At 43.8% G+C, this 22,833-nt stretch overlaps 2 pseudogenes; both read left to right on the top strand.

Annotated features, from left to right (window-relative positions):
* The first annotated feature begins 605 nt into the window (after positions 1–605).
* LOC137324853 (U2 spliceosomal RNA) lies at positions 606–748 on the top strand (annotated as a pseudogene).
* A 1,247-nt stretch (positions 749–1,995) lies between these two features.
* LOC137324855 (U2 spliceosomal RNA) lies at positions 1,996–2,124 on the top strand (annotated as a pseudogene).
* Positions 2,125–22,833: the final 20,709 nt, after the last annotated feature.

Genomic DNA, 22,833 nt, shown 5'->3' with positions numbered 1-22,833 from the left:
CGCCCTTTGGTCTGCCCGAAACTTGCTGGTCTTCCAGTTCAAGGAGCTGTCCTCGACTGAGTGTTGCAGACTGGCACATTCCAAGGTCCAGAACCACGTGTTGAGGGACGCACTGAAGCTGGGTGCGGCCGCCACGAAGGCTCTGTGGGGAAAGGCCATAGTTTAGGGCCCTCCCGCCGTTGTATACCGAGGGGCTGGAATTAGATAAAAAAACCCTCGGGCTGAATGTGTGACAATAGCGATGAATGTACTGTATCAGTAATGTATCTGTAATCTGTAATGCATCTGTAATCAATAATCAGCATGGACTGTAATGCAATGAGGCACCCTAGAGGGTCATGAACTGTAATAATCATGTACAATCTCTAATTGTATTGTTTGAATCATATTTGAACTGTACTTTCTTGTTATTCATTCACGGAATGCGGGCGTTGCTGGCAAGGCCAGCATTTATTGCCCATCCCTAATACATCCCTGTGCTGTATGTATCTTCCAATTTAATGACCTGTATTGTTTAAGTTTGGAATGTGATATGGCAATTGTACTGAATGTATCTTTACAAATTTTATGAATAAAATATATTTTTGAAAAAAAATCCTTACTGCACCGCTTCTTGGCCTTTTGGCTAAGATCAAGTGTAGTATCTGTTCTTATCAGTTTAAATTGGGTATTTGAGCGAATCTGCATGCTGGCTTTGGCCTAACGTCCTTGAGACCTGCGATCCGAGTTGCAATTGGTCGAATCCTATGCTGGCTCCAGCCTAAATTTGCATAGGAGAATCAATCAACGTTGCAATGGCAGCAACAAGCACCTGAGCACTAGGCCAAGGGGTGCAAAACACTGTCAGAGTGACGGTAAAGAGAGAGGAAAGTGTTACACCCATGGACCACACGTTTATCGTGAAACGAGTCTTGTTCGACTGCTGCGAATTCCAAGCAACAGACATCTTCTGTCTTCAGGATTTCCCCCGGAAGCGGATATTTCGATGTGACTTTCAAGGACGTCACTGGATGCCTGAAGTTTCTTCAGGTGTTCAAGGAAAAGGGGAGTGAAGCGCCACTGGCCATTCTAACCGCAGAGCCGCTGTTTACCCTCCTGATGCAGAGGAACCGAACTGTGATGGTACACATGTTCAGTCCACACCTCCCGGTCATCGATGTGTCAACGTTCCTCACCAGATACGCCAATGGGGCTGAAAGCAGCATCGACATCGCCGACCTGTTCAGGATCTAAACCAGCAAAAGGAACATCAAGGTGACCCTGAGAGCGGACACCCTGGGAAACATCCTCCACACCCCCCCCCCCCCTCCAGCTTCACCATCGGAGGAAGTCGAGGGTACATGGTGTACGCGGGGCAACCCAGAGTCTGTCGCACCTGCGGCAAATCCGGCCACGTGGCGGCCTCCTGCACTGCAATCATCTGCAGGAACAGCAAGCAGGAAGGTCCCCAGACAGAGGACTGCAAGGAGAGCAAGTGCTGCAACCTGTGCGGGGAGGATGGCCACCTATACCGGGCCTTCCCAAAGCGCAGCTTCAGCAATGCACAGGCGGCAAAGAGCAAGGTGACAGAGGAGGAGGGGGCAACAAGCAAGGCTGCCCCAAAGAAGACCAAGACCCCTCGCCCCGCCGCGATGCCCTGTGAAAAGACCCCGAGCCAGCTAGACAAGGAGCAAGAAAAGGGTGGAGCAGAAAACTGCCAAACCCCGACACTCAGCTCTGAGCCTCCCCACCAGCCGACAGAGTCGACGGAAGAGGAGACAGCAGGGGGACAATGGCAGGTGGTCAAGAACAGGAGAAACAGAAGGACAAAGCCACAGGACAGGAAGCAAGCTCCTGTAGAAATTGCAACCAGGGGCAAAAGACCGTTCCAGTCCCAGTCAGACTACAGTGACTACTTTGCATCAGACAACGAGGGACAATAGGAACGAAGCAGTCAGCCTTGCCAAAAAAAGCGGCAAGATGTCAAAGGTTGCGAGGATGTGACCGAGCCATCCTCTTCCTTCAAGATACTGAAGGATTTGGATTTCCTTGATTTTTGGAACAGGGGGATGGAATAGGAGCTTGCTCCGTCCACTCCACGCATCGACCCAGTATTGCAGTGCCTCTGGAAACTGTGCACATCCCTATGGACAGAATACTCTTTGGAGGAACAATGCAACGTAACTAAAATCACTAATATTAATTATTTGATAACCAGACCTTGTCTGACATATTTCTGTGTGTTTTATTTTTTTTAATAGCAGTAGTTCCTATATTGACTTGATCTCCACCTAATTTTCCTGAGACCACCATTTAGGATCAAGGAACTCAAGCATTTGGGCTATCCCATCACGCATTTAATGAAGTACCATGTAAAGCCATGGGGTAGAATTTCTGCAGGCTTCTCCAGATCTCCCACCATAACTTCAGCAGTAGATCAGCAGAAGCAGCCACTTCTCCAGGGTTTACAGAAATCTTCTGCCAAAGTTACAGCAGGAGATCTGGAAAAGCCCCCTATGAAAATTCCAGGCAATAGTTTTATTTTTAAAATTATAAAATTGGTCTGACTTCTGGAATGTGTATAAAGTAAGCATCCAGTGAGAACTTTCGTTTTAAAAGTCTTAGAATTAAAGTATAGTGTTTTAAGCAAAAGTAAACAAAATATGGACAACTTTTTAGATTCTGGTGCGATAGCCCTGTACCAGTGTTTAAGGAATTCAAGTTTGTTACTCTTTGTTAATTAAATTCTCGTTTTGCTGGGCTCTTTGGGGGAAATTTTAACCCCTCCGCCTAGCAGAAACTGAGCGGGCGGGCTGTTAAAATGCCCCATGTGACTTACCCCCTACAATCCTGGGACAGGCTTGATGGACCAGTGATGAGGCCAATTGTAGCAGCCATAACTCAACTTTGGCAGGGAATTGAATCCTGGATTTTCTGTTGCATATGGTTTAGTATAAAAGATGACAGTATTACTTACTAGGCCTCTAGGGGAGCTTCTAATAATTGCAAAGCTCATTTCCGATTATTAAACACAACAGATCAGGCTATACTCAATAAAGAGGAATGGTCAGCTTCAATAAAACAATGGGTCTTTTTTCATCCAAGATTTAAATATTGGTCCCATATTTGGGGAGGCTATTCTAGAATCTCTCTCACATTTCTGGGCAGGATACAAGAAAAAACTTGTCATCTGATAGATGATCATAGTCCAACTTTTCTCCCTCCATCTGTCCCAACCTTTATTTCATCAATACTATTGTATCACAGTTCCCCTGAACCCCTCTCTTGTTTCACCTGAGCTCCAAACATGTTATCTGACCAGCTATTTCTCCTCCCTAAATCCCCATTGCTGTCAAAATCAATATTCAACACACAATCTCCTCCTCTAACTTCTGCTTTGCCTTTGGAACTCTTCTCAGCCTCAGTCTTTCCTTCCTCCTATATATCTTCAGGCTTTTTAATACCTAAGCTTGATATTTCCTAAACAATACTTCCTGATTTACATAGAATTACATAAAATGTACAGCACAAAAACAGGCCATTCAGCCCAACTGCTCCACACGAGCCTCTTCCCTCCCTACTTCATCTAACCCTATCAGCAGAACCTTCCATTCCTTTCTCCCTCATATATTTATCTAGTTTCCCCTTAAATGCATCTATGCTATTCGCCTCGACTGCTCCTCGTGATAGTGAGTTCCATATTCTAACCAGTCTCTGGATAAAGAAATTTCTCCTGAATTCCCTATTGGATTTATTGGTGACTATCTTATATTTATGGCCACTGGTTTTGGTCTCCCCAGTGAGTGGAAACATTTTCTCTACGTCTATGCTATCAAACCCTTTCATAATCTTAAAGACTTCTATCAGGTCACCTCTCTGCCTTCTCTTTTCTAGAGAAAAGAGCCCCAACCTCTTCAATCTTTCCTAATAGGTATAACCTCTCAGTTCTGGTATCATCTTTGAAAATCTTTTTTTACACCTTCTCCAGTGCCTCTACGTCCTTTTTATAATATGGAGAACAGAACTGTACACAGTGCTCTAAGTGTGGTCTAACCAAGGTTTTATACAAGATGTAACTTGTTTTCACTTACTCTTTTTATGCTGTGATGTCCTGCACCATAAGCCTTCATGTTAGTTCCAAATTTATACAAGTGCTGCCAAATCAAGCACAGTGCATTGGCTTTACAATGAGAAAAGAAACATTTCCTTCTTACTCAGAAAGGGTAAATACCAGCCACTAAACAGTAACAATTTGAAACCTAGAAATACTATCATTGCTATAAGTGGACAAACATCATATTAGTATGACACTCCTCTGTCCACTATTTTAACACAACCGTTGTGTTAAATTAATTTAAATGGGTTAATTCTTCCACTAAAATAACAGACGAAGGGATATGATACAATTTAGTGTTTGCCTGCTAATAACACCAACGGTCATTCCCAGGCTTATATGGCAGTTCATTAATTTTTACTCTCTTTTCTATGGAAACGTCTAATAGGATATCAGATTTCATCAGCAAAAACTCATGATACCATTGAGAAACTTTCAGTGGCCATAGTTCTCCATTTTCCTTAATCCATTTCATTCCAGTACTGTGCCATGTTCTACACAGCATCACTAGCAGCAAGCAAAGTCTGCCCAATTAGAGGGCAGGCAGACCAAACTGTATATCAAGGGTGGCATTTTAACTTATGAGCCATTGGGTTAGGGGTTCTAGTCTTCTTCTATGGGAGCTTAATGTCCACCTATCGGCTCCTATTTCAATTTTTCTTTTAGAAACATAGCTCCATCTAAAGTTATTTCATTTTAATCGTAGTATCTGGTAATTCAAATATTGTTACGACATGAAATTCAAAGTATCAAATGTCCTGGTAATTTCTTTTTCTTCTGCCAGCATGTCACATGAGCAGAAAACTGCTAGGGGATGGGATACTGGGGAGATGGGCTAATTACTGACGACAACAGGAGAAAGAAATGACCCCGAAAGGGTAAAAGCAGAAGTTTGCATTTGCTGTATTATAAAATAGCTGCCTTAAATAGTGTTTAACACTTGGGATAACACAGAGCTGGAAGTGAAACAAAGCAGTAGCATGTCAAACATTTTAGGAGATGTCACAACCCACAAAGGCAAAGCTTGAGTGGTTTATTAATGTCATCTGACACCATGATATGTCACTGCCTGCTAATATGCTCTTACAAGCAAAAAAAACATGCAATTTTATAGTTCCTTATCATGTCCTCAGGATGTCCCAAAGTGCTTCACAGCAAATGAGCTATTTTTGAAGTGCAGTCACTGTCGTCATGTAGGCAAATGTACGCAGCCAATTTGTTGCACATTATGGCCCTACAAACAGCAAATGAGATAAATGTTCAGTTAATCTGCTTCGGTTGAGTGATGAACGTTGACCGGGACACCAGGAGAATTCTTCTTCAAATAGAGCCAACACATTTTTTACATTCACCTAAGCAGGCAGACTTTGGGGTAAATTTTAACCCCAAAGAACGGGTGGGTTGGGGGTGGGTGGGCAGTCAAAATTCTCCGATTTTAGAGCGGGACCGCATCCCGGCTCCAATGCACCGACTTCCGGGTTTGACCCAGACGTGTCTGGGTGTGTGTGCTTTTCTGAAACCCGGAAGTCCTGATAGCTTTAAGGGCCTATTGAGGTATCTAAAGTACTTAAAGGTGTTAAATTTTTGTGGTTTGAGCTACACAAGCCATTTTAACTGCTTCCGAACATGTCTCCTGTGGCCTCTGAAACACGCCATGGAAACAGAGGTGAGTTGCAGCCGGCCCTCATTTGGACCTTTAAACCAGTGATTGCCATGTGTGAAGAAAAGGTAAGTTTTTGCAGCAGGGCAATCAGTTCTCTCAGACAAACCTTTGGCTGGAAGTTCTTTGTGTTTAGACTGAGATTTCTTTGTTCACACTCAGAATTCTTGTGTTCACACATAATTTACCGACATTTTGGACCCCCTCAAACAGACAACATCAGGATAAGGGGTGCAATGGATTTATTCTACAGTACATCTGAGGAGAAGGCACATCACCATCCGCAGCAAGCACGGCGTGCAGTTCTGGGAATTGCAGCTCCACAAGACGGAGCTGCGCCACAAGGACCTGCAGAACATCAGCCAGGGGACCAACAGAGGGGCCGAGGTCGCAGGGGGCACTACCCACGTGAGAGGGTCTGCAGACAGAGGCTGCGTTCCTGGGCTTCTCTGAGGAGTAGTGCCTACGAAGGCTCAGAATGAGTTGGCAGGTGGTCGCAGACATCTGCAAGCTCCATCATGCAGAGCTGCTCCCGACTGGGCCTGGTGGCCATGCATTGCCCATTGCAGTTAATGTCATCATTGCCCTCAATTTTTTCACCTCCGGATCCTTCCAGGGCACCACCGGTGACATCAGCAGGATCTCTCAGTCGTCTGCACATAAGTGTATACGACAAGTCACGGATGGCTTGTTGTGCCAGGGCATCTGACTATGTCAACTTCCCCATCGACGACATCAGCCAGACTGAGAGGGCAGTGGGTTTCCATTCTCTGGCTTGCTTTCCACGGGCGCAGAGTGCAATTGATTGCACACACATAGCAATCCAAGGACCTGCACATGAGCCAGGACTGTTCATCAATAGAAAAGGATATCACTCCATCAATGCGCAGCTGGTTTGTGACCACTAAAGGAGGTTTCTGCAGGTATGTGCCAAATTCCCTGGCAGTTGTCATGATTCATTCATTTTGTGCAAGTCCAACATCCCGGCCCTCTTCCACGCACAAGGCAGACATAAGGGCTGGCTCCTTGGAGACAAGGGACACACCCTGCAGACGTGGCTCATGACACCTCTGAGAAACCCCACCAACGAGGCTCGGCATTGGTACAACGACAGTCACATCACCACCAGGTCTGTCATTGAACAAGCCATTGGAATGCTCAAGATGCACTTCAGGTGCCTGGATCGACCTGGGGGAGCCCTTCAGTACTCACCGGCGATGGTGCATAGAATAATAGTCTTGTATTGCGTCCTGAACAACATCGCTCAACAAAGAGGGTTACCGGTGGATGACCTCCCATGCGCTCCAGAAATGCACATCTTGCCTGTTATGGATGGTGATGTGCCTGCTGGTCTCCTCCTCTGCCACCTCGAGCCATGCTTTCTTGGTGGCAGAGACAGGGCGCTTCCTCCTGTCAGCCGTGTACAATGTTTCCCCCCTGCTCCTCACACCAGCTAATAGCAACTCCAGCAAGGAGTCACTGAACTGGGGTGCTGGCCTCGTCCTTTGCTACTCCATATCTTCAGATTTCTCCTTTCTCCCTCAAAATCCATGGTTGCAATGGCCCTTTAAATACTCCAGCTCCCAGCATGTCATTCGGCTGCGCAGTGCGCCCGCTGCGCAGCTTGGAGAGGCGAAACCCGGAAGTCACATTAAGGGCCTTCACTTGAGTCACGATCGCTCGAAAAAATAGACGAAAATTTATTCTGGGTTTCCCATGTGTGTGTTGACCCCCCCACCGCTGAGTTCCCACCAGTATGTTAAAATTTACCCCATGGCCTCAGTTTAACATCTCATCCAAAACACGGCACCTCTGACAATGAACATTCCCTCAATACTGTACTGAAATGTCAGCCTACATTATGTGCTCATGTCCACAATGGGGCTTGAAGATGTTATTCTTTATAAAATAAATATAGGTGTATTTACTGTTTGACAGAAATTGGTAACAAAGTTGAGCAACAACTTCCACAATGTTATGTACTGTACCATGTCATTCATGTTGCAGTGCTATTGTACTACATGACTCATACTGCAATGGCATGTGATTTAATATTTTTCCCCTTCTGTCCTAAATGCACTGTCTCATGGTAGGGTACCATTTCATGGGCATGAGTCATTATGTTACCTCTATCAAGTGGTCATTCTTTATGCATGAATCCAGACAATCAGTGTTAGCAGCATGCTCAATCAAGAGTGGCATTACAGCTAATCCCAATCCTGTCTTTGTAGGAGTCAATATTTAGCAATCAGGAGCATCAATCCTGACTGACTTTTTCCCCTAAGTAACCCATGAGATGCCAGTTGTTGCACATTAAGGCCCCACAAACAGCAAGTGAGATAAATGATCAGTTAAGCTATTTTGGTTGAGTGATGAATGTTGGCCAGGACACCAAGAGAATTCCCAGTTCTTCTTCAAGTATGGCCACAGCCAAATTTGGGTGATAAGACCAATTGTAATGCCTCAACTGAGATCAGCCAACTCAGCATGGATTAGAGACCCCTGGAACCTTCTTTGTCTCTATGGTTCAGTTCTACACTAAGCACTGCATTTACAACTGAGCCATTGGGTGCTTTAGATTTGCATTTCACTCAGTATTACAAGGAAATTAAATACGTTATATAAAATCAAAAGCTGTAACAGAGTCTCAGGGTTCAGTCCAACTCATTAACATCCTGCAAAACCCCCTTCATCTGTGTTACAGCACAGTCCCAGACAGATATTATTCTCTCTGGCTCTAGCAGTAATGCCTTAGGAAGTTGGCATAACAGATTTTTATATATTTAACCACTAATATCCTGTCAGCGCAACTTGCTGTCACTGTTTATGTTGGTCGGCTAAAAATGCATTAGGTGCACAAACATTCATTTCCTCACACCAGCTGAGATTGTATCAATATTGGCTCTGTTTATAAAATATGAATTACGTTCTCAACTATAGCATAAACATTTCCTTCTGCTGATGGCTGCTGTTTTTACCAAAGAGGACTTTAGTTCTTTCACCTTTCACCTTTCAAGATTAAATATCTGTTTCCTGTCAGTGCTGGTAAGTTCCTTCAAATCTTTGGCATTAAAGTTAAAAGCCTGTTAAATGTTCACTTACACATTATTCATTTAGTCTCAGTCCTCCTGGAACCTTTAATCACGCATCAGATAATACTGCTACAAAAAAAAAGTCATTTCATTATTTATGAGGTAAAGTCACATTATACTAATCTTCAGTTAGCAGCAACATTAAGCAACACATACATTGTGTACTTAGTACAAAAGAATGCTTACATTATTACTCAGTGGTTCATGTTATAAGTCAGAGGATACCCTCCAGGTGAATACTAGATGGAATAAATAAAATCACCACAGACAGCAGATCTTTGCTTTAGTGGGGTCTAAGCAGACAACAATTTGAGATTGGTCTGTCAAACTGCCAAATGGAACTTTTGTAGAGGAAATAAAATATTTTGTAAAGCAGCACTAAGATGCTACGAGACCTTGATAACTGAGGTGTATGAGGGAAATTCCCTTTATAAATGGGAAAATAGCTTGTACTCTTTCTTTCTTAACCTTTCTGTTTGTAAAAATGCTTGTGACTGGCTTACTTCTTTGTTCCTCCTTCAGCTTAGTGTCTGCATTTCTTCATTTCTCTCATATTTTCTTCAGCACTATTTATTTTCTAATTTGATTCAAGGGCCTTTAATCAGGTACAAAACACCATTGTTGTGTGCATTGTAATTTTTTTTAAAAGCTCCTTTTCCTCTGAAATGTACTGACTCAAGCTGGAGTACATTTCAAAAGGTCCCAGGCACCCTCCAATACCTCCGTCTCAACAGTCTATGTAACCACATGGAACATCACAGCTAAACCTAATCCTTTCCCCATCTGACATCCGCACACACATACTTTCCAGGTCTCTGGCTAGTGAATCAGGACTAGCAATCCTGGCTGATTTTTCCCCCTCTCTAGCTTAGGGCAAAGAGTAGGAATCAAACATGGAACCTTCCTGGTCCATGTGGCTCAGTTTGGCACTAAGGAATGTTTTTGGCATATATTTTAATATCTTGGGTACTGTTCCAAAGATAAAAAAAATACATCTTTTAACATGGTAAAGTTAGTGAACACATTAATAGTATATTTTAACCAAATATTTGTTTATCAATTTCTCCCTTCCCATCCCTACCCCTCTGAATGCATTGATTCTTTGGTTGGGTACAATTTCCTCTCACGGTCATTCACCCAAATAATCATTCTAGACTGGATGGTGAGTGTTATTTTATCACAGACATCATAGCTGAGCCTGAGCCTGTCCTGACCTGATGTGTCCACACATGCAGAGTTCCAGGAGGGAGGAATTTGGATATGAGCAGGAAGCCTGGCTAATTTTATTCTCCTTACTCCAGGAGCGCCGAGAGCAACTATACCTCCACCCCTGCTGAGATCAGGAAATTCCCTAAACCTGGAACCTTCCTGGTATGTATGGTTTAGAATCATAAAATCATAGAAAAGTGACTGCATGGAAGGAGGCCATTCAGCCCATCGAGTCCATGCCGGCTCTATGCATGAGCAATCCAGCTAGTCCCACTGCCCCACCCTATCCCCGTAGCCCTGCACATTTTTTTGTTTCAAGTATTTATCCAATTCCCTTTTGAAGACCATGATTGAATCCGCCTCCACCATTCCCTCAGACAGTGCATTCCAGATCCTAACCACTCGCTGTGTAAAACATTTTTTTCCTCATGTCACCTTTGGTTCTTTTGCCAATCTCCTTAAATCTATACCCTCTGGTTCTTGACCCTTCCACCAAAAGGAACAGTTTCTCTCTCTCTACTCTGTCTAGACCCTTCATGCTATTCATTACCTAAACCATCTGAGCCACTGAGGGAGTGACTCACTTTTAACCCTCCACACTCACAACAGCTAAACTTAAAAACAAGACTTGGATTTATATAAAGACTTTCACGACCTCAGGACGTCCCAAAGCATTCTACAGCATTCTTATGAAGTACTTTTGAAGTGTAGTCACCGTTGTAATGTAGGAAAGGCAGCAGCCAATTTACGCACAGCAAGGTCACACAAGCAGCAATGTTACAATGACCAAATAATCTGTTTTTTAGTGATGTTGGATAACTGTTCATAGTTAAAATATAAAGCAACCAAGACCACTCTGATGTCTCAGTGACTAAATGATGCATGATGCGGCACTGAGCCATTCAGAAAAGGAAGGTCCCAGGTTTGATCCTTTGTTTTTTACACAATAGAAATGCAACATTTGGTCCCACTTTGCCTTGGGTGAGAGAGGGGGGAAAATCAACCAAGGTTGCCAATCCTGATTGCTATCAAGTTATCGTTAATAGAAAGAATGTTTTTGTGCATGTTGGGTAAGGACAGGATTGGACTTGGCTCTGATATCCACCATGACTGAAATAGCATAATGTCAATGTCCAGGCTCACACATAGAAATGGCACAAAAATGACAACTCTGAGTTTGATATTGCAGCCACATTGCTCATGACATGGCTGTGGTTATACTGCCAGAGTGTAGTTCACAACTGGATATGCCGAAGTTATGCTATAGTATGCAACTGACACTTCCACTGCTCACATATACAGAGGTCAGCTCGTGGATGGTATATTCTTAATGTTTGAGAGTGCCACTTTTAAAACCCAGGTTAGCACCAGTTGGAGTTATATTCCAGATAGCACCAAACCCAAAGCAGCGTGAAATGGCCTCCTGGGAGGGTCTAACACTGATTCATTTCAGAGTCATATCAGGACTTGACTTTGGACTCAAAAGGTGCTTTTGTATTGCATGAGACCCATGTTAGTGCCATCAGGTTCCCAAAGCTATATGCCTTGCACAGCCAACTGGAAGCCAAGTGTAATCATCGACTTACAGCTGATTGTAAAAGGCACACACTTCAGGAACCCAGCGACAGAAACACAATATGAAACCACCTAATGGGTTGAAGTCCCAATCCAGGACTTGATCACAAGATCTAGGATAAGACTTCAGTGTGGTACTGAGGGAGTGCTGCGTTGTGATAGATGCTGCCCGTCAGATGATACGTTAAACTGAGGACCGATCTGCCAATTCTAATGGTTCAGGTGGACATGGGGAGTGCTCTTGGTATAATAGACAACATTTTTCCCTCAATCAAAAATAGATTAACAGGGGTCATTTGCTGTACACAAATTGGCTGCTACGTTTGCCTACAAAACACAGTTACTGCACTTCAAAGTAATTCATAGTGTGTGAAGCACTTTGTGACATTTCGGAATGACATGAAACTGTCCCCTATAAATGCAAGTTCTTCTTTCTTTATATTGTCACTTCTGTGCCGTTGTAAAGTAGGAGCTGTTCTGCAGTGATGTAAAAGTGAACGAATGCCTGTACCCTTAGTCTTATAATGTGGAAAGCAGAGTCTGTACGCACTAAATATGCTGCCTTTGAGACAAATTTCCTGTCTTCCCCCTTTGGCTTCCCCCACCCCCCACAATCAAACCAGGATTTATGGTCTCTCAAATACTGGCAAATACTGTCAGAACAAAGATCAATGGTGGAAGTTACATAGGCAACAAGACCCAGAAGTCTCCTTGGTAACACAAACCACAGCCTAAACCTCTGCAGAAATAAAAGTAGCAATCAATAAGAATAGGCATCTCCAGAGGACCGATACCAAGACTTTTGCAAATGAGCTATGGTACAGACAACATTCAGAACCTGAAAAGCCCCTGAGCTTTTTTCTCAAAGCCTTTGTTTATTCAGTGGTCTCCATCTAGTGCTGCTTTTGTTTTGCCAAAAAAGGAGAAACATGCACAGTGATAGAAATGAAGGACAGATGGCATTTCCTTGTTTAAAGTAACAAAGCCGTCTAAATTCAGCAAAAATTCGGATTGATAGATTTTTGATACATTGGGGGTGAAATTGGTCTTTGATGAAAGCGCAAAACGGGCACAAGCGAATCGGCAGCCCGTTTTACACCGCTGTCCAATTTTCTTTTCCACTGAAGTCAATAGAACGGCGGCCAATTGTTCATTGCCTGTTTTGCACTACCGCCGAAGACCAGGTTCAGCCCCCATTATAAGAACATAAGAAATAGGAGCAGGAGTAGGCCGTACGGCCCCTCGAGCCTGCTCCCCATTCAATAAGGTCAAGGCTGATCTTCAACCTCAACTCCACTTTCCCGCCCTCCACTTATCACCGCTGCCTAACTGTAAACTTGTTTTAAATTTTTTTTTGTATAAAACACCATATGATGGCCTGTGACGTTTCTCATAGATTTATATGAATTGTCCTCTTAACTCTCCCCGCTGCTATTGGTGGACAGAGTTCAGTGCATCATGATTAGATGAAAGGTCAGAGGTCTGTGCTTCTGCAATTTGATTGGTTAAAGGGCTCCTACACTGCTCCACATACAAACACAGGATAGATATGCATAGGTACATAAAATCAAAAAACAGACAAGATCAAATTAACTAAAAGAAAATGTTTCCGTTCTAACAAGGTGCAAGAATGAAACAAAACTGATAAAATCACACATTGATATAGATCCTGGCTTCTGTCTGTCCTGATGATGTGATGTTATCAGTCAGGCTGTCTATATAGGTCTTTGAACTAGATATGAAACGTGTAACATTACAAACTGCCACCTCTTGTCACTGTTTGAGGCAGAAATGTCATTCCCAGAGATAGCGGTGTGTGACCAGAATGCAGTTTATGCAAAATGAACCTACATTTGAAATAAATACAGAAAATGCTGGAAACACTCAGCAGGTCAGGCAACATCTGTGGAGAGAGAAACAGAGTTAACGTTTCAGGTCGATGACCTTTCATCAGAACTCCAATCCAGATTTGAGTTGTTTTAATCTGAATTAACATGTCTTGTTTCATTTCCTCTCTCTCTGAGATGAAGACTTGACAATAGTAATTAAGTGAAAAAAAGTTTTCTTTGATCTGATTAATCAGTTGTTGGAATATATCACATACACCTATTCATGCATAAACTGATTTCAGCCAAGACAGTGCTGGAGATAGTGGCCTGGAGTTTGCTGGAGCGGGGCATTTCATGGTGTGCCTCGTTAGTTTGACGTTTTCCCTTACCCTTCGGCTCGAAAATATTTTGCACTGCAAATTGCTGGAAGTACGAGCTGATAATGGGGTCTCTGGGACCTTGGTGAACAACGTTACCAACAGTGTACCTCCTTAACCAGTGAGATTCAAGGATTGAGAAAGAAACAGAGGAACGATGAAAAGGAAATAGGGTGAATCAGAGTCAAATCAGGTACAGAAAGAGAAATAAAGAGAGGGAGAGAAAGATTGGATTAAGAAAGAGAGAAAAAAGAGACAGAGAGAAAAAGTAAGAAAAAAATGTAAAAATGTTAAATTTTAAATTTTAAAAATCTCTAAGAACAATTTACTACCTGCAGGAATGAGACACCACAATTTCAATTGTTCCCTTTCGGGGCCAAAGAGGTTGATTGGGATTGCAGGAACATAAATCTTGTCATAGAAAGGGTCCTTACGATGTTAAGTACCAGCCCTAACTTTCTGCGGTGAGTTTGATTGGCAATGAAAGAGTAATTGCAGCAATTTCTTGAGACTCACAGGGAGGCTGATGGCGAGCTATTGTTTTTGCAAGGCTAACAGCGGAGCGGTGCAAATCGTCCAGCTACTTGTGGTGATTCACAATTCACGGGGTATCTCTTCCTCACCACAAACTGCTGAACGACTTACAATTTAATAACGGTGTGCGCATTAAACTCACCGTTTTTTTACCAGCAAATTCAGGGCCATTCTGAACTAGGCAGAGGAAAAGCCAACTGGGGTTCCTATTCCTGGTTTCTATCTAATGATCTCTACTGGAAACTGTAGGAGCGTGATTGTTGGGTGAGAATAGGATCAGCCTCGGTTGTGATTCCAATCCACATTAGCTGTGATCAAACTGTATAGTGCTCTTGTCACGCAACACCTCGAATACTGCATCCAGTTCTGAGTGCCAAGAAACATGAGCGACCTTCAAGCCACAAGGCTGATCCTCAGTGACAGAGGTCTGAGTTATGAGAAAAGACTAGGGGGGTTATATTGGATAACCCCCAAAAATGGACGCTGGGATCTGGGTGCGCGATTAACCCGTGCTTGTTGGTTGTAATGCAAACAGCACGTAACATTCGTACTGCCTGATGATTTGAATGATTGCTGCATGCTGCCAGCCCTCCCTGCACTGTTGATTGGCTGCATGCACCAGCAGGAGGCCTCGATATCGGGAGTGGCTGGGTCTACTTAAAGGCAGCCTGCACCTCTTATAGGGGAGGTGCACTGTGGCTGCAAGAAGTCCTTTGGGAAGTGCTGGAAGATATTGAAGAATGGCTGCGCCTGGGAGAGAGTGTGCACCAAGGTTCTCGGACGGTGCACTAGAGGCCTTGGTAGAAGAGGTGGACAGACAGAGGGGCAGGAGGCCCTTCAGACATATGCTGACAAGGCAGTGGGAGGCTGTGGTGGATAAGGTAAATGCCAGGAGCATCGCATCATGCACATGGATGCAGTGCAGGAAGAAATTCAATGATTTGACACGAATGGTCAAGGTGAGTGAGTTCAACTGTCACGTGGCATATCCTACCAACTAGCCTCATCCACTGCTCCACGCACTACACCCCCCCATTACCCACCTACCAGCAAACTCTTTCAGTCAGTACACAACCCTGCGAATCAGATGCTGCATCTCACCCTCTCACATTACCACTCTTGCAAGCCGCACACCCACAACTCACAGGTCACACACACTGGCAGCTATTCAACCATGACAGCCACATCACCCAAATCACTGACGCTGTGGCCACTGGCGGTGCTGGAGGTATCAATGATGAGGGTTTCTGCATTCCTAATCCTCCTTCTCGCTTCCCACTTCTTCCTCATCCCACAATCTTTTCCGACTCACGTGCTGCAGATGGTGTGAGCACGCACGTCTTACTTTCTCCTCTCCCCTCACCACAACTCCACCCGTGCCCCTTTGTTATTTCAGATACCCAAGAACTGGAATCGGCACCATCAGAGGAGGCAGAGGGCGATGACAGTGATGATACAGACACACCGTCACTCGATCTTACACTCGCAGCCACCAGTTCAGATACTGACACTGCGCATACTTTAGAGGCTGGGATAGTGGAGAGATCTGCACATGGTGAGACACTGGGCACAAGTGCATAGAAGCAGGGGCGGGGGAAAAACCCTCATCACCGCAGGTGCCAGCTTGCCGGAAGGCGAGGTCACACACTAGCTTTGCTACCGAGGAGTCAGATGATGACTTCGATGGGCCAGACTACAGAAGAAGGCTGACGGGCGTAAACAACCAAATGCTTGGTGCACTGGAAAGTCTGTCAGAAAGCCTTAGCACAATGTCAAGGGCATGGAGGAGTCCAGGTACAACTTAGCACAGGGCTTTGCACAGAGTTTGAAGCCCATCCTTTCCCACATGGAATGGGTGGTTACGTCCATCAGCACACCTGTGGAACCCACCATGATGCTGATGACTGATGTCACAGCTTCCATCGCAGCACAAACATCTGCCATCAAAGGTCTGACTGCTGCATTGGAAGCTCAGACTGCTGCTATCGTGGCTCTGAGTTCCACTGTGGAATGGGGCTTCCAGGGCATCACAGCAGTCCAGCAATCTGTTCTCCAAAAGATCACCAGGATTGCTGAGGCACCGCCCTGGGAGAGTGGTAATGGCATCATGGAAGACGAACCTGCTGTCCTCTCTCAGGCTGACAGCATTCCTACTCCCACCCCTGCCTAACCATCAGTGCCCTTGGCATTGCCTGTCAGCCAGCCAGGCCAGACTGCTGCAGCCCAGGCCAAGATGGTGCAGTCTGATGCTGGGCCCTCCCGGCCCAGAGCAGCTTGAGGTTGTCCTCCAAGGCTATCTGCACGCTCCTCAATTGAAGGTCAGCAGCCTTCTACCACCCATGCTCCAGCCACTGGGGATGCAACTCATAGGAGCACTAGAAAAGGTAAAGACAATAGGCACTATGGGAATGCACAAGGGTGAATAATATCAGTTTGTATGAATCATTTCATGTGTAAATCTATAAATGTGGTTATGAATTTGTATTTGGTGTTGGTTTTCATTTCTGCGATGAGCTGAGGGAGGAAGCAATGTGTAATCCTAAGGAGGACAATTTGATGGTCATGTGGGAGAGGAAAGTTAAGGAGTGTGGGGCTGTTGGTGAATTGGGAGGTGTCATTGGGGTTACTGGTATCGCTCATTAATCATCTGATCACACAGAGCCCTGGCAGACAGAGCCTGTCTACCTTGCCTCCTTGCCTCGTCCTCCACTTCCTCCTCCTCCTCCTCCTCCCTTTTCTGGCAGCTTGTCCTGCTCTGTGTGGCCTCTCTGCATGCTCCCAGTCATGTTCAATTCCCAGAGGAAGCCTTAGCAGGCCACCCATGTCTGGAAGCAGCTTTGGTCAGCACAATATTTTAAATGCCACTAACAGTACTGCAAGACCAGCCAGACCACTTTATAGAATATAGCAACTTTAGCCAAGTATAGGAAACTTCCGCAAACACGTAGAATTACATCAGCAGTCAGAATATCTAATTCAGCAACTAACCTGTAAATCCTGCATGATCCCTTTAAATAGCATTGGTGGGGGGGTCCTTCATGCCATTTAAGTCCTGTGCGAGGTTAAGACAGTGCGTTGGCTGGAGCGGGGAGTTCGAAAACGCCACCAGCTGCTTCAAATCAGAGTTGCACCCTGATTTATGTCATAATCTCCCTACTCTACATGCTGCTGGCTTTCATTAGATGCACCCACCTTTACCAAGATGGTGTCCTGCGCAATTCACGCTGGAAGAGTGCATGTGCATCTTGGACGCTATTTTCGGGGCTTAGAAATCCGCGTTGCGTCTACAAACTGGGTGCTACATGGCCCAATTTCACCCCCTAGGGCTTTTCAGCCTGGAAAGTGGGCATCAGACAGCTGATCATTTAGACATCATAAGATATAAGATTGTTAAGGGTATAGAAAAAGTTAACCCGGAATATTACTTTAAATTAAACTGTGGGAGTAGAATTAGTGGACACAGGTTCAAACTAGTATAAGGTAATTTTAGGACTGATGTCAGGAAATTATTCTTCGCACAAAGATTGATTATCATGTGCAATAAACTTCCAGATAGAGTAGTGGAAGCAAAAACCCTGCAATCATTTAAGAAGCAACTGGATGCTACAATAGGGGGACGTTAGGTTCTCTCTGGATGGATGATTGAAGATGGGCTGCAATTAACTTGTGATCTCGTCTGTCCATGATAGCATTGGCAGAAGTCCACATCACACAGGCCTTGTGAAGGCAAAGTCTCATCTCCACTCAGAGGACATCCTCCATCATGTAGTGTGGCACCACCAACATGCTAAGTGGGACTGAATAAGAACTGGACATCTATAGTAGAAGCAGCAAAATTGTTTACCACCACAATCTGTAACCTCATGGCCTGGCACATCCCTCACTCGATCATCACCAGGAGACCAACCCTGGCTCACTGCGGAGTGTAGAAGGGCACGCCAAGAGCAGCACCTGGCATACTTTAACATGAGCTACCAACCTAGTGAAGCTACGACATAGAGCTACCTGCACACTATTCACCAAAAGCAACAGACTGCAGACAGAGCCAAGCAATCCCACAATCAACGGATCAGAGCAAAGCTCTGTAGTCCTACCTCACCTAGTCGGGCATAGTGGTGGACGATGAGGCAACTAACAGGAGGAGAAGGTGCCATAAACATCTGCATCTTCAACCATGGTGCAGCCCATCACATGAGTGCACGAGACAAGGCTGAAGTGTTTGCAAGCATCTTCAGTCAAATGTGCCAAATGAATGATCCTACTCAGCCTCCTCCCGACGTCCACCCCATCGCGGATACTGGTGTACAGCCAATTTGGTGACATTAAGTAGCAGCTGAGTGCACTTAACACAATGAAGGCTATGGGTCCTGTCAATATCCTGGAGATAGTGCTGAAAAACACTTTCAGACCTAGGCATTTCCCTAGCCAAGCTGTTGCAGCCTTTCCCACATCACCCACATCCGACAAACAAATGAAAACAAAGTCTAGTGAGTGAAGAATGGCTACTTGGATGAGCTAGTGGAGAGCTGCTGATGTCCAGAGAGCTGTGTCCAAGCTTGAGTAGAGGAGAAATGGAGAAAAACAATTGAGCTTTTATTCAAATCAACAATTAATTGTGCTCACATAAACAGGATGATGTAAGTTTTCAAGAATAACAAAATAAACTTTCTTGTGATTAAGAAAGTCAATGTAGCACCATTGTAAACTTACTTAACATGTAATTGGGCAAGAATGAGATTTATTTAGACAGAAATTACAGCGGTAACAAACTGCAATCATTTGCAATCCTGCTAAACTAATCAATAAGTTTTCAAAACACTTTAATTGCTTCCAGGTGAAAAACATACTCGTGTTTAGACTTTTGGGTTCCCTGCTATTCCTCAGGGCTTTCTCAAGTTTAATTATACATCACTAGCTGCGGACCAAAGCTGACACAATGTTTCATTAGTTCATGTGAAATAAATATGATTTTGTTTAAAGTCCTCTTTTTCACCTTGAAAGTAATAGAGGTGCTACAATCATAACCACCCATGACCTAAGGAGAAGAAAAAGCAGCCAGTACTCCGGCTCTTGATCACTAACCAGTAAGTCCCACTGGAAAGTGTGCGTGTCAATGGTAGGTGAGGACAGGATTAGCTGTGATGCCACTGTGCTGACATTCAGTATCCAGGCTCACGTATGAAGAACGGTCACTCGGTCAAGGCACTGGAAGGAACCTGGAAAAATGAAGACCCGTCCCCATTGTGGTGCCTTCAGGAAAAAAGGGAGAAAATTAGAATACACACAAAAAAAAAGTAGAACAAAGTTTTAAGTTTAGAAATAAGTAAATATTCCTCTTGGTTATCTCCTCATTTTGAAACTTCTTGGGTGGAACTTTCAGCTTTGTCGGGGACATAAAACAAGCTGTAGTGGATCGGCCGCCGTTTATATACCCCGCCAGATTTTCCTTTCCACTGAAATTGGCCGGGATGTATAACAGACGGCTGATCTACTACAATCTGTTCTACACCCTGCTGAAGTTGAAAGTTCCACCCCATGGATTTTTATTTTAACGCTGAATGTCCACAAACATATTTATAGATTTAGAAAAAATGAGATGCGATTTTCCCATCACAAGAAGCCAAGGGAACAAATAAGGTATTATTATGTGGTTATCAAGTCAAATATTTAGGCCTTCTTGTGCTGAACACTGGATCCTCAAGTTTTGAAATAAAACAGGCAAGACATCATTGACAGGTGACCAGAGAGGAAAGATACTCTTGATAAACTATTTGAGAACAAAAACAACTACGTAAAACACGCCTCTTATTCAAAGAGGAAGTTACAACACTTCACGAGTTACACAACCATGAAATGGGGAAGCATGCTGCAGTACATTATTAAAAAAACTATTTCTGAATAATCAATGTGAGAAGAGGAATCTAAATTTCGTCATGCTCGATATTTTCCATAAGTATCACGTGCTGCCAAATAGGTCTGTGACTAAAATATACTTGAACTCCAAAACAAGTTACGTCGCATTTACTTACATCGACTTTCAATAGATTAACGTGGTTTGAGGTTACCAATTTTTTAGTCCAACCACAATATTATTTTCACAGAGATGTATAGATTGCGAGGCAGTGGGGAAGGCCAAGAGAGAAGTGTTATTATGCCAATATTATCAGGTCAATATCAAAGAACTTTAATGTAGCACCTTATTACGTTCTCAGGATGTCCTAAAGCGCTCTACAGCCAATCAATTATTTTTTGAAGTGCAGTTACTGTTGTTATGTAGGAAATTACAGCAGCCAGTCTCACAAGATCCTACAAACAGCGAATGAGATGAATGACCAGATAAACTCGGCCCCAAAATCCACAATCCCACTCAGCCACCCTAACAATGGCAGAGGGACTTCTCCACTGGCCATTTACGTGCCTGACCCCATCAGAATTCTTGACGTCAGGCAATTTAAATAAAGTTGGTGGGTGGCTACAGCAGTAGTAGTGCAGCTGGACACCCGCTAGGTGAAGGGGTGGAAATAGCAGTGTTGGGACCAATGCTGGCGAGTCCAACAGAAGATTGAAAATTGCAGCAAAAATGCGCCCTTTTCCACAAAGACCATTTTCCTTACAGTAGTGAATTACTTTACAACTGGCTGTTGTATGGAAACTAAAGTGGACTTTCCCACTTTGGTGGGCTGCATTTCTGCCATGTTACAATACTGTACAGTACATTGGGAGCACCAGAGGTGGGACTGGAAGGAATTCTGATGAGATGACTTCATCCTGCCAGTCCCAGGTCTTTTTTTGACATCATGCCTGAGGAAACGCCGGACTCATGCCAATTTCCACCACTGTAACTCCCAGCTGACCCAATAATACCCACAGTTCATCAGGAACCCTGAGGAACTTCATTCACCTTAAAGGGTTAACATGGTTTTCAGTTTAATATCTCATCTGAAAGGCAGTACCTCCAATAATACAGCATTCCCTCATCGCTGCACTGAATAAAGTGCTCAAGTTCTGGGCATAGATCGTGAATCCACAACCATCTGAGTCAAAGGCAGGAATGCTACCAACCTAGCCAAGCTGACACTATAGGACCAAAGGCATAAAAGTATCCCTCAGAGCAGGAGTACTCTTCCAGGCCCTGTAAGGAATCTTTGGGCCTCCTCTGCCTCAGCCCTTCCTCTCCCTCCCCACATCAGCATCTGTGTGGGAAACCCCCACCCCAGTACTTACTTTATGCCGGGGACTGTTCCCTTACACTAGCTATTCTCTTGGGCTCAGCATCACCTCACCTATAAGCAGACCTCGTATTCCCTAAAATCATAAGTTTATCTGTACTGCACAGTATCTAGTCATATGATATCATGACCCGGAGTCATAACAAGGAAAGCACTTGTTATGTGAACTGGATGCTGTATACTTGTATGTTACCCCATGTGGGTTTCTCCTGTCTTCTGAAAAAGAAACTTATAAACACTTCAATTAAATACATGAACGAACAGAGTAACATTTACGGTGAATTGTAACCTATTTCTTAATGTTCTTCGTAATGCAGAAAATAACAATGCATGCCACAATGTCCCTGTTAGTTTGCTTTTGCTTTGTAGAGGAAATAATGAAAATGAATTCATAACTGGAATCAGATATTTGGAAGAAAGAATGCTTTGTGCATTAAATGCAAGTTGTTCACTGACTATAGTTTCCTTTTAAAGATGAGAATGCAGTTCTACATTTTTATGTTTCATCTGGATTTGAAGACTATTCTAAACAAGATGCAGTTAAAAAGACAATTGAATTTTGTTGGTATTTCTCACCCTTTGTTTAGGGGTGAGGGTCATTAAAGTATTGCAAAAAATATGACAATTGATAATGATGAATGAAAGTTTCTGTATATCACGGGGAGTGGGGAGTTACCACATCACTGGCAGTTAAATATAAAGAAGCTGGGGCAGGACTGATTTTCTGCCAGCAGCTTGAATATGTAACATCAAGTTTGGCATCCAGTCATAATGTGGGGTATTTTAGACATTCTTTGATTTATGTTTGAAGGGCAAAGAAATACTTCGCAAAATCTTTCCTAAAGAGATTAAATTGGTTGATGGATGTTACGATAGGCAGTGCCATTGACATGATAACTCCCCTTCCCTGGCTCCATATACACATATTTTCTTGTTCATTAGTACCTCTTTATAATGCTTTATGTAATACATTAATTGCTCCCTTCCCTGAACAATAAGGAAAGAATACCAGTACGTTTCAAAATGATCTTTCTGATTGTACCTTATTTGAAATGGTATTTAACTACAATATTGTAAAAGGAATGGACTTAATGAGGGTAATTTTAACCCCAAAGAACGTGTGGGCTGGGGACGGCTGGGCAGTAAAGATAGTTGATTTCTGGAGCAGGATCTCTTCCTAGCTCCAACACGCCCACTTCCGGTTTAACCTAGGCACGTTAGGATGCGTGCACACA

The sequence above is a fragment of the Heptranchias perlo genome, chromosome 8 (assembly GCF_035084215.1).
Source record: "Heptranchias perlo isolate sHepPer1 chromosome 8, sHepPer1.hap1, whole genome shotgun sequence".
Taxonomy (NCBI): Eukaryota; Metazoa; Chordata; class Chondrichthyes; order Hexanchiformes; family Hexanchidae; genus Heptranchias; species Heptranchias perlo.
Note: the sequence above shows the minus strand (reverse complement) of the source record. Positions and strands in the feature narration are given on the sequence as shown.